This window comes from Myotis nattereri (genome assembly GCF_964212035.1).
Source record: "Myotis nattereri genome assembly, chromosome: 1".
Lineage (NCBI taxonomy): Eukaryota > Metazoa > Chordata > Mammalia > Chiroptera > Vespertilionidae > Myotis > Myotis nattereri.
In genome coordinates this window covers 202,325,332-202,338,446 of record NC_138075.1, presented here as the reverse complement: position 1 = coordinate 202,338,446, position 13,115 = coordinate 202,325,332, and the positions used below count along the sequence as shown (strand labels likewise).

At 36.6% G+C, this 13,115-nt stretch overlaps 1 long non-coding RNA gene across 1 annotated transcript in view; it reads left to right on the top strand.

Moving 5' to 3' along the window:
• Nucleotides 1–8,610, top strand: part of LOC308517288 — a 131,666-nt gene extending 123,056 nt beyond the window's left edge. Inside the window, exons 3-4 of the long non-coding RNA XR_013995824.1 lie at nt 7,484–7,581; nt 8,521–8,610. This is a non-coding gene — a long non-coding RNA (uncharacterized lncRNA). The remainder of the gene's footprint in view (nt 1–7,483; nt 7,582–8,520) is intronic.
• Nucleotides 8,611–13,115: the final 4,505 nt, after the last annotated feature.

Here is a 13,115-nt window from a genome sequence, read left to right as displayed (position 1 = left end):
CAAGCACCTTCTGTAAAAATAACGAGAAGACAAGGCCATGGTCAAATACAGCAAAAGCAAAATAAAATGCCAAAGGTATAACTTTGAGTTTTTAGTTAAGTATATTTTGGTCTATATAACATTCAGAAAAAGAAGGTAAATACATTTAAAAAGTGAGAATAAAAAAGTCTGCACCAATCTGGAAAAATAGAATGAAAATAAACATAAGACTTTTAAAATAAACAAAGAGGCAGTATAAATCCCCGTAGTTCATTAAAACACCTGCATCCTCAGAGTCCTGAAAGCTTCTGAAAAATTCTAAAATATGTGTTTTGCTTCTAATTTTAGTTTATCATTGCTTTATCTAAAATTAGATACTGAGGACGAGCAATGAGGAATTACATAAAGAGCACGAAGGATCTAGCACAACTTGAACTTGTGTCAAGGTGTCTCAAAGGCTATTTTTGCATTAGATACAGTTACAATTCTAGATTATATGTCGGTAAAAGGTAGATGCATTATGACATTTTAAACTTGAATCACAACTTTTTTTTTTAATTATTTAAACACTGTGCTATTGTGTATAATAAAAAGCATTTATTGGGTAAAATAATGAATAATACTTCCTTTTCTCCCCAACTCATGAACTGGAATCCAAAAACCTGAATGAGACATAAATGAAAAGGGTCCTTAGACTGCCATCTAGTATGCGTTTCTCTGTATAACATAATTTCCAAAGCTGTTTGAATAAATCTCTAGCTTTGGACCAAATATATGCTTAAGCATAGGGGTTTTTTATTATTAATGAAAATTATACATAAACCACACTTTTTACTCTTTGACCTAAATTTTTCTCCTAAATATTAATTTTTGAGTGCTTCAATCTGTATATCGATTGATTAGTACTTCATTCACTTGGCCCAGATACATAATTTTAACCTTTTAGGGATTTTTCTTCAAAGACCTCATTCAAAATATTCTTACTAACCTATTAGTTTATATCTCTAGAAAGTATACAAAGATTTGAGCCATGAGTCTCTCGGGATTAAATATGCTTTCTAAAAGTATTTACCTTTTCAAGGAGAAGGCATTATAGTTATGCTGATAAATAACATTCAGTGGGAATATTTTTGTTAACAGTTTTCCCAAACTACATTCTGACAGCTATTTGCAAGCCTCCTGCCACTAACCACATAGCTCCCTGTCTACTCTTAGCTCCAAGAGAGGGAATGAACACAAAACCATCAGGGGCTGGAGACACAGAGGCACCCAAATACACTGTCTGAAGTGAGCAAGACCAAAAACTTTCTCAAGACTTACACTGAGCTTCTTTAAGATTGACATTGAAACTTCATCATAGTGATGTTCTAACTTGTCATCAGTTAAGAATAGACTAGAGTCCTAAGGACATTTAAGAATAGAGCAGAAACCCCAGGCCTTGCACACATCCTTGGAGCTCTTGCAGAAAATGAAAAAAAAAATTCTCAACTCTGCTACTGAGTAAAAAAAAAAAACCTTGAGTGAACTGTGGACAGGCAATCTCAGGCTATTCAATTCAATTAAATCTCACACATTCTTATTGAGCTTCCAGTTTTTGGGGCCAAGAATAGACTTGTAAGAACAAGTAAATCATGGTATTTCTCCTGAGCAGTTTACCATATTATGATGATACACATTTCATGATTTTAAAAACTTTATTTTTTTTTTTGTTGTTGGAGTGACAATATTATTATATTATCCTATATAATAAAAGGCTAATACTCAAATTGACCAAACAGCAGAATAATTGGTCTCTATGACGCACACTGACCACCAGGGGGAAGACGCTCAATGCAGGAGCTGCCCCCTGGTGGTCAGTGTGCTCCCACAGGGGGAGTGCCACTCAGCCAGAAGCCGGGCTCATGTCTGCTGAGCGCAGCAGTGGTGGCAGGAGCCTCTCCCACCTCCATAGCAGCACTAAGGACCCCTCGGGGGATGTCCGACTGCCAGCTTAGGACATCAGATAATGGAGAGGGCACAGGCTAGGCTAAGGGACCCGCCCCCCCCCCCCCCGCCCCCATGTGCATGAATGTCATGCAACGCTGGTAATAAGATTATATAGACTCCAAGTATAGATTTCTATGACACATGATCTATATATTGCATTTGTGTTCCTAACACCCAAAGTCAAATCATCTCCTGTCACCACATATTTGACCATCTTTACCCTTTACTACTGTCCCACATCAGAAAATTTTCAAAAGACTGTATTGTGATAGGGTGAAAACCTATTCTTGCAGATTTTCTATTGGAAGTTGGATAATTAACTGTCAGTTACACAGCTAAAAAGATTTTTGTACTAAGAGAAAAGTTAGATATCTTAATGCCATTTTAATGCATAATTATCTGATTTTGGTATAAGTGAAACCATTTCAATATAAACAGTCAAAGAAAAATGGAACATTATATTGCAATAAAAAGTGCAATTGTTTTATTCAATAGTAGTTTTAAATAATCTGGTACCTTAAAATATTAATATCAGGAAATACCCTTAAATTCTTTCAGTTATCTCTGCATTGTAGAAAAGCAATCTCAAAATAAATGCCAAAATTTTAACCTGTAATTGTGAGATAACTTAAGAATATTAACCATTTATCCTTTTTGTCTCTCAATATGTTAGTTATTTTTAATAATTTTTATCAGTACTTACAATATCTAATTTGGAAAGACAAGTTCAAAATAACAATCCTGTTCTAATGTGCCAATGATTCTAAGCAAAGCCCATTTCATTTCTGCAGCATGGTCACCAGAACCTTCCTTCAGTCACATCTACCTCATGACCTAATTTAAACAACTGCAATGATTTGCATTTTTTTAAAAAAACACCACCAATTATTGATACATATTTTAAAATGTAGAAAATTTAGCTAAAGCTGGATTCCAAAATAAATAAATGTTTTAAATGTGTTTATTAGCACAAAATTTTAAAAATAAATGAACAAAGCATTCAATTCAATACATATGAATTGAACCAATTCATATTATTCAATTCCTCTATATTTTAAATTTTAATGCAATTTAGCTTCCTTGGTTTCACATTAGATGCTCTCCTAAATTGATGTAAACATAATATACCTACCCTTTCTCTTCCATTTCATCTCCTCCATAAAGTCTTCTTTCTAGGTCAATATCTCGTAATAGTCAGCAGACCACTCAGGCCAGGTCTCTCTGGACCAGGTTTCCAGTTTCCTGCTGCATTCATGTGCTTGGGTGGCCATAACAAAACACCAAGACCATGTGGATTGAAAAACAGAAATTAGTTTCCACGCAATTCTAGGGGCTAGACGTCTAAAAGCAAAGAATCAATATAATCAGTGTCTTCTGAGGCCTCTCCCCTTGGCTTGTAGATAGAAGTCTTTTTCTGATGTCTTTACCTGGTTTTCTGCCGGGGTCCAACCCCAGTGGGTCCAGGGGTCCCCAAAGGTGTGGACGGAGTCGGCGAAGAAGGAATGACACGGAGGCAGCGTTCAGTTGATCATCATAGCCGGGTTCTCTTGTCAGGGTCTCCTGCCAAGTTCTGGTCTGGATCTCCAGCGAAGTTCTGGCTAGGATCTCCAGCCAGGTTCTGTGTCCATGTTCTCTTGCTAGGTTCTCCAGCCAGGTTCTCCAGATTCTCCAGCCAGGTTCTGTAGCCATGTTCCCTCGCTAGGTTCTCCAGCCAGGTTCTGTCCAGGTTCTCCAGCCAAGTTCAGTCACCAGGTTCTAGTCAGGTTCTCTTGCCAATTTCTGTAGTCAGGTTCAGTCCAGGATCTTTTGCCATGTTCTCTCCAGCGAAGTTCTTCTGTCTGTAGGTTCTGTGTAGGTGCTGTCTTCTTTCTGTCTCCTAAGTTCTGTGTCTTGCTGTCTTATTACATCTGTATTTATACCAGTTGATTCAATCCTATCAATCTCTATTACAAAGGTTAGGGCGTTTCTTATCTCAATTCCAGGGAGTAAAGATTATGTAGCTTAAGCATGATTGTTTGTAGTTAAAGTGATTAATTACCCACCTGGCACTTAGTTAAGGAGTTTCATCCCCTCCCTGACTTCAGGGAAAAATTCCTACCTGGGGAAACAACCTTTCTAGGAGAGGCATCCCCTCCCTGACTTCAGGGAAAAATTCCTACCTGGGGAAACAACCTTTCTCGGAGAGGTGACCTTGGTTAAAACACACAGCGCTAAGGGGAGCAAACATATTAAGAACAGTATGCCATATATGACAGGTCCCTTGAAACAGCAAGCAGGGACCGGCTCCCGGCAGTTTTCCATGTATGTCTGTGTCCTAATCTCCTCTTCTTAAGATCCCAGTCATATTGGGATCCTAAGTGACCTCATTTTATCTACATTAGCTCTTTGAAGGCCCTATCTCCAAATACAGCTGCATGCTAACGTACTAGGAATTAGGATATGAACATATGACTATTAGGAGGACACAAGCCTTTTACATCTATGTAGTTTATTTACTAAGTCATCTCATGTTAAAGGTTTCTCAAAATATCAATATTTTTCTCTCTTCTCTTAATTCATATTACTTATTTCTGAATTCCTTGTATTGTTATTCAACTATCTTAAAGTTATTTCTTACCCAAGTATATGGTAAATATCTTAAGAACAAATGTTGACCTCCCTTTCTGTATCGCATAGTGTACCACATTGTGCTTGATGGAAAGGAAGTGTTCAATAAGTATTGTTGACCATATTTCCTGTGACTCCTGATGCCTTAAGATTTTCTGTCCTCTTTTTCACTTTTTCAGAAATCCAGCATCTTTAGATAAATGTTCAACTCCGAGGGTTGCTGACTTCATAAGAGAAAGGAGTTTTCTGAAAATTAATAGTAATCTTTATTTGTATTTCAAACTTGTATCTTTTTTATACATACTATAATTTCAAAAACGGTATAGTAAGCCTAGTTTAGTCACTGCTAGAGCAATTAAACCATGTTGGAGGTCTTGCTCAGTGCCTTCCTGGCACTCTCTGTCTTTGGAAAATGTTAAGCCTTTAACTCTAGCTATGACCCTGCATTATTAACAGGAATCACTGCTATTGAGTTTTCAAATTATTAAAATATTTTTTTGTTTTATTTTTGTTCTTGTTCAACCTCTTCTCTAGTTCTGCACAGAATCATTCATTACTCTGTTCAGAGAGAATATACTAGATACTAAAAGTTTTGCAAGCTCTGAAATTATTAAGACCTGGGGTTAATTCAAGTTCTGCTAGATCATACTAACTTGCTAATTATTGCAGCATCCTCTTATGTTTTCTAGAACAACAATATAAACAAAATATTCACAACTTACTTTCTAAGGTTCAATTAAGATATCATTGTTACTTGAGAATATTTTGAGTACATCAGTTCCCTACTGTACATCTGGATGTCTCATTCAAAGAACCAATCTTTTTTTATGTTTATAAATGCAACAATTCAGTAAATTGGTAAGTTATGAGATGAACATGTCATTTGGAAAGTCTTACCTGCTGTAATTTTTTTCAAGACTTTTTGACAAACATGTTGAACTTTTCAAAAAGAAAAGTACTATATTGTCATTTGGCTATTTGCCCAGGAGATATAACTTACAGCTTAGAACCCCTGGAAATATTGAATATATGCTTGCAGTTATGTTTTCTTGTGGAAATGGTGGTAGACTGAATTATCATTCCCAATATCTACTACCACCCCACTCATAATACTAGATAATACCCACCCCACCCAATGTCATAAGATTCTCCAAAGAATAATGTAGAAAGAGTGCATATCCCTGCCTCATTATTTGGCGCTTGACTATGTGATGTACTTTTGATAATGTGACATGTGAATAGATGTGCTGTTGATCATGTTAAGAAGAGCTTTATAATTATTCTGGAGTCTGGTTCAGGCTCTCTTGTGTTACTTTCCTGTGCTCTGAGAATAGCATGATAAAAATAGCATAATAATACCCAGGTAGGAGCAGAATCTTCTGTCTGGGTCTTGAAATGGAAGGCATGTTGGTGCAGACCTACCACCGGTCACCAGCCAGAACAAGATTATAGTAACCCTACCGAGTTTATGACACTCGAGCAAAACAATAAATGTTTGTATGCTGTTAAGTCCCTAAATCTTGGAGTTGTTTGGTGCAGAGTATAATCTAGCAAACGCAAATGAATGTACTGCTCAGTAATTTGGATCATATATTCAAAAGAGACTTGTTATCCCTCTCCAAAAGGCAAAAGTTACTGTTGTATAATGGGCCATCACAGCACAAAGTGGCATGAATACTTGGCAGTTCTCTGCTGTATTTCTTCTTGATATTCTGTTAAGGATAACTCAGCTTTCTGGTTCATCCTGGGAAAATTTTTTTTCACTTTAATCCATGGTTATCATTTAGTTTATCTTCACAATATAGAAAAGTAAATTACTCCAGTATTTTAGCTTCTAACTTCTTCATTTAAGTCTTACTCATTCTTTGCTGAAATCATTCTACATTCCTGAATTTCTAATTAACAAAGGCTAATAACTAGAAAATTATTACTATAAAAATTATATTTTAATCTTTCGAAGCACTTTAAAATATGAATTGCCATTTGAATATTTGAAAAATGCATCTGTTTAATTGTTTATTTGTATTTCAAACCTGTATCTTTTTTAACTCTATATTACTGAAAGATGTAACACATTCTACTTATCTGTTGTTTAATCATTCAACTTCTAGATTCCTGAATTATCTGGACTCATATTTTGTACCAGATATGGAGATCTTTAGAGCATCCCCCTATTTCATGGACATGTTACAGATAAACACACTAAGTTTCAGAGAGGTTACATGATGTTACTAAGAACACACAACATGTGAATAGCAGAACTACAACTTTAACCTTGGATTTTTAAATCTCAATCCACTCTTTACTAAAACATGCCATGATTTAAAAGACTGTAGCCTCTAGACCAGTGGTTCTCAACCTTCCTAATGCCCCGACCCTTTAATACAGTTCCTCATGTTGTGGTGACTCCCAACCATAAAATTATTTTTGTTGCTACTTTATCACTGTAATTTTGCTACTGTTATGAATTGTAATGTAAATATCTGATATGCTATATGTGTTTTCCGATGGTCGCGACCCACAGGTTGAGAACCACTGCTCTAGACTGATTGGATTATTTGAGCATTGATGGGCAGGCAGTATGTGTAAGCATTTAGCAATTTTGATATTATCAATAGGACCATATAAAATTTAAGATTACAATTGTCTGAGGGCTTGTAAGAAAAAAATGTTTAAAATACTAAGAAATTTCCCCATGACTTAGCCTCCATTAATTATTCTTTAATGATTCTGTGAAAGGTTTCTTACCGAGCTTCTGGGTATGCACTTGGTAATTATAAGCATGTGATAAGCTTGACTCAACAGTATAATATTCAAAAGTCAAATATATGCACAGAAACTTACTAGGAATGTGTTTTACTTTTTTATTTTTAAAATCCTGACCTGATGACATTTTTCCATTGATTTTTAGAGAGAGGGAAAGACAGAGAGAAATATCAATGTGAGAGAAACACATCAATTGGTTGCGTCCTAACCAGGGCCCGGGCCAAGGAGGAGCATGCAATTAAGGTATGTGCCCTTGACGGGAATCGAACCTGGGACCCTTGGGTCCACAATCCGACCCTCTATCCAGTGAGCCAAACTGGCCAGAGCAGGAATCTATTTTAAATATCAATTATCACTTATGTCTATCTTTATGCATAGTTTAGTCATTAAAAATTACATAATTCAGTCAAGTTAATTTAACAAATAGTTTTTAACTATCTAATGTATACGAGGCACTCTATTATATATGAGAGATACCAAGATGACTATGGTGTGGCTTTTGTTCTCAAAGTGTTCATATTCGAAAATAGATGCCCACCAATCTCTGTGACAGTGTGGCCATCCACTCCAAAATCATATCATCTAAATGTTTAATTTATAGAAATGTATTCACCAAGAGTACAATACACCTCTCTCCCTCCATAGTACATTTATCTATAACACTGTTTCCCCTTTTTTTGAAAAATGAAACGCTGCTCTCATTGAACACTAACACAAGTTCTGTCAGAGGCTGTGGCATTAGTTGCCAAGGTTGCATCTTTAGACGGCTCTGGAAAGTTGAACATGTTGCTCATGCAAAACATACTTAAATGTTATATTAGCATTCCCCAAATGCTCCCCCTGTCCATCTGTGTTGATAAGCATTCAAATGCATCTCTAAAGACATTTTTACATTATTTTCTCAAATGTGAGGCAATTTTAAATTAGCAGCCAATTATTTTGAGTGAAAGGGCATTACATACGTGACTTTTTACCTAATTTACTCGGGTTAATATGAATTCCCAGTGAGTAATTGCTTTAGCAACTGTAATGATGAAGTAGCTTGAGGCGCCATGTGCCCTCCTGCCACACAGGCACAGGGATGCCCAGCTTGCGCTGCATCCTCCGAGAGTAGGAGAGCTGAGGCATCAATGAGACGTTCTGTTCCCTTTTGCATAATACGCCTTATTTTTTTTTTTTCAGGGAACTCGCTAGAATGAAGGCAGACAGTGGGATTGAAGCCATTCACAGCTGAAAATTTTTTAAAAATGATAAAAGACACATTTTGGAATACCAAGTCTGTGATTCATGTCTGTTGCTTCTTTTAAGACATAACCCACAATTCACCTTTGAAAGAAATCTTTCCTTCAATCTCCATCTGTGAGTAAGGTGACCTTATAGTTTATTGTCTCACTAGAACACTGTTCAGAGTGAAATGGAGCTATAAATAATAGGGCTCAGACAACAGGCATAAACCGAACTGTCCCTGCTCAACTAGGATGGATGGCCACCTGATCCATGAAGCCAGCAAATCCCCCTGAAGATCCTCAGAGTATTTACTGCAGGTTTTACTTGACATTCAGCATATGCCACTGAGTGTTGCTTCTATTATAGGTGCATGTTCCCTAGCCTTGACTTGCTTTACAATATCCTTTGAGAGCAGAGAAGATGGCTTTTACGTGTTTGTGTCTCCAGATCTTAACACAAACCCTACACACAGCACGTGCTCCCTAGATGTGTTTGAGGCAGTGATTGTGCAGAGTTAATGCTTAATTAGTGTTCATCAAAGGAATCTGTATGAGTCAGGGTTCTCCAGAGACACAGAAGCCATAGGTTGTTATATAGAATACAAAGATAAAGACGTATACATCTATAAAGATGTTTATTATAAGGAATTGGTTCACGTAGTTATGAAGGGTGCCAAGTCCCAAGATCTGTAGTTGGCAAACTAAAGACCCAGGAGAGCCCGTGTGTAGGTTCACTGTGAGTCTGAAAGCCCGAGAACCAGGAGAGCTAATGGCGTGAGTTCCATTCTGAAAGCCAGAGTCTGAAGACCCAAAGAAGAGCTAAATTTTCAGTCTAAATGCAAAGGCAGGAAAAGACTCGTGTCTCAGCTCAGTCAGTCAGTAATTTCTTCCTACTCTTAGGTGGGTCTGCCTTTTTTGTTCTATTCAGGCTTGATTAGACGGGACCATCTACATAGGGGAGGGCAATCAGCTTTACTCAGTCTACTGATTCAAATGGTAATCTCATGCACCCTCACAGACAACCTGAGCATGTTTGACTAAACATCTGGGCACTGTGGCCCAGGCAAGTTGACACATGAAATTAACCATTACAGAATACATTGCATGATATTTGTAGTGGCAGTGACTTCAGTTAATATCATCACATTATTGCCTGCACAACTTGATTTTGGCTAAATGTATAATGGTTTCTTTCTACTATAAGATGATGATCTTCACTGCTTCCATTGGATTTCCCCAAAGTGGTTGATTATACTTATTAATACTATTAATACTTAGGGACTCTGAAGATACAATGGTGGATAGGGCATGGTTTCTGTCTTCAGAGACCTGAAGTTCTTATTTGAAAGAAGAGGTGAATACACATAAAAGATGACTCACAGTAGAGTCAATAAATCATGTAATGTCTGGAGTACAAACAGATGTACAGAACAGTGTGGTGGAAAGTGTGAAAATTTGAAGTCTAAAATATATGTTTGTGTAACATCTATACCATTTCAAAGAGACCCGCATTTGAATCCAGTCCTATGAATTAACAGCTGTGATTTTTTTTTAACTTTTTGAACTTTATTTATTCTAAAAAGTATGAATAATAATAAACTACTGCTATAATTATTAGGATTATTAACTGGAAGTATTAGTGTCAATACTATATGACACAGAGAAGAAATATATCATAGACAGCATAGCTATGTCTATTACATTTTATAGAACAGTTCTTTCAATCATTTGTTGGCCCAATCACTTTTCAATTATAGTTAGAGAATAATAGACACAGCTATGCCATCTATGGTATATTTCCTCTCTGTGTCATAGTATTGACAAGAATACTTCCAGTTAATAAATTCTATTATGTTTTAAGTTAACTAAATATTTAAACATCCTATATAATAAAAGTCTAATATGCTAAGTGTCCGGTCGACTGATTGGCCAGTCTACCAATCAAAGTATAGTACGCTAATGATATGCTAAGGCCACTCAACCACTCACTATGACATGCACTGACCACCAGAGGGCAGACACTCCAACTAGTAAGTTAGCTTGCTGCTGGGGTCCAGCCTATTGGGTCTGAGCAAGACGGGCCAGACATGCCCTGGAGCCCTCCAGTGGTAACTTCCTGGCTGGCCAATATCCTGTGTCTCTTTCTGATCCCGATCGTGTACCAGTGGGGTCCCTCAGCCTGGCCTACACCCTCTCGCAATCCGGGACCCCTTAGGGGATGCAGGCCAGCCTGAGGGATCCCACTGGTGCATGAATTTGTGCACCGGGAGTCTAATATATTATATAATTTACTCAGCACAATAATCTTTTGAGTTATTATTCACCACATTTAATGATAACAAAGAAAAAGTGCTCAGAATCCTAGCTGTTTATATAATAATGATGATAATGATAATAATGGCAATAATGATTATAACAATATTTTATTATTCCACTATATTCATTTGTTATATTCCCTTTGTAAGAATATATAATTGTGTATGAAAGAAAATTTCTAAACCTAATGATGCAACAGCAAGGAGAATGTGGAAAGCCCTAACCGGTTTGGATCAGTGGATAGAGCATCGTCCTGCGGACTCAAGGGTCCCAAGTTCGATTCCAGTCAAGGGCATGTGCCTTGGTTGCGGGCATATCCCCAGTGGGGGGGTGTGCAGGAGGCAGCTGATCGATGTTTCTTTCTCATCAATGTTTCAACCTCCTATCCCTCTCCCTTCCTTTCTGTAAAGAAAAGTCAGTGAAATATATTTAAAAAAAAAAAGAATGTGGAAAAACAAAGTGAGGGCAACATTTTCAGGTGCCCCTCAAATTTTTCTAGGCCAAAAGCTAGAAAAGTCTATTATAAACTTTACTTTCACCACATAACTTTCAAAAAGGTCATTCTTTCTCACAGTGGAAAATACATATTACAGAGTAAAATATACATATACAAGAACCAACTTTGTAATGACTATGATTTAGCTAAAAAAAAAAAAAAAGAAGAATACAAAAGCCATAGACATGTAGTTGTCGATATGTCTTCACTCGAACTCTGAACTTGGAGTAACTTCAGACAAAGAGGACATGATTTAATTTTTTAGGCCCAAAATAAGAATGGAAACATTTAAAGGCACACAAGCACACAAATAGACAGTCATGGAGGAGAGCAACGTAGAGCTAGAAGATTGAAAAAGAAGATCCAAAGAGGAACTGAGTGACTAAATGTTGAAGATCCAATACAGTCAAGGTTCAAAGTATACTTAGAATTGTATATTAATTTGAATTTGGTGTGTTTGTATTTATACTTTAGGGTACCTGAAAGGATGCTTTGGAAGTCATAAGAGTAAAAAAAAAGTATCTTATTGATTTTCAAATGTGTAACTTTATTTTATTTTTATATTTACTTTATTTAAGTGCACATAGGAAAGGAGTGTGTAGTGATTGATAGCAAGTAGTCATTGGTTATCACTGCTCATATTTCTGTCTGTATATCTCTGTTTCAGAATTTCTAACATTCCTTTTCAATTAATTGATCTTCATATCAACGAATCCTATGTCAAATAGTTTAGTATCAAAAAAACATAATTTAAAATTACTAGTATAGCTCTCAAGCTTGTTTCATTCTTGAGCAAGTAATTCAGGGAGAAAATAGCACCTACTCTAGAGTATTATGGGGTTAAATAATATATAAAAGAGTTTAGCAGATTGAGATGATTTCATAAAGATTAATGATGCATCACTTTTTATTAAAGTAATAGGTCCTTAATTCAAAGAAAAAGAATATGGAAATCTTTCATCTTTCTAAAACGTCACCCACTTTCTTTTTCATTATTGTTGCCTCTCCTTACGTCTATCCTTTACTTCATACCACTATCAGAGAAAAAGAAACAGAGAGGAAGAGGAGTGAAAAAGAACTTTATCTAAAATTGGTTCAACCTTCCCATTCTACAATGGTGTCAGGGAAAGAGAAGAGAAAACACAGAGGGATGTACGCAATAGCTGGTTGATGGCTGGTAGGAGGCAAGGACTAAAAGTTGGATCGATAGAAAGATGTGATAAGAAAGAAAGGGTAGCCATGACCGGTTTGGCTCAGTGGATAGAGTGTCGGCCTGCGGACTGAAAGGTCCCAGGTTTGATTCCGGTCAAGGGCATGTACCTTGGTTGCAGGCACATCCCCAGTGGGAGGTGTGCGGGAGGCAGCTGATCAATGTTTCTCTCTCATTGATGTTTCTAACTCTCCATCTCTCTCCCTTCCTCTCTGTAAAAAATCAATAAAATATATTAAAAATAAAAAATAAAAAGAAAGAAAGAAAGGGTAGTCAAATGACAAACCGTATTTTCAATAATATCTGAGGTTAACTCAGCCCTTACTTGGGAGCCAAATATCTTTAAATACACCACTTAACTCTATAAACATCACAAGGTATCATCACATCTAGTTCTTGAGATTTAGGTATAGGAAGCTTCCACGGAGCAAAATGTACCAAACTTTTGATGAATAATGGTTTGACAAAACCTCATTGTGCTACCTACCCTTGTACTGAGATCATCACCTGGACAGATATATAAGTAAAT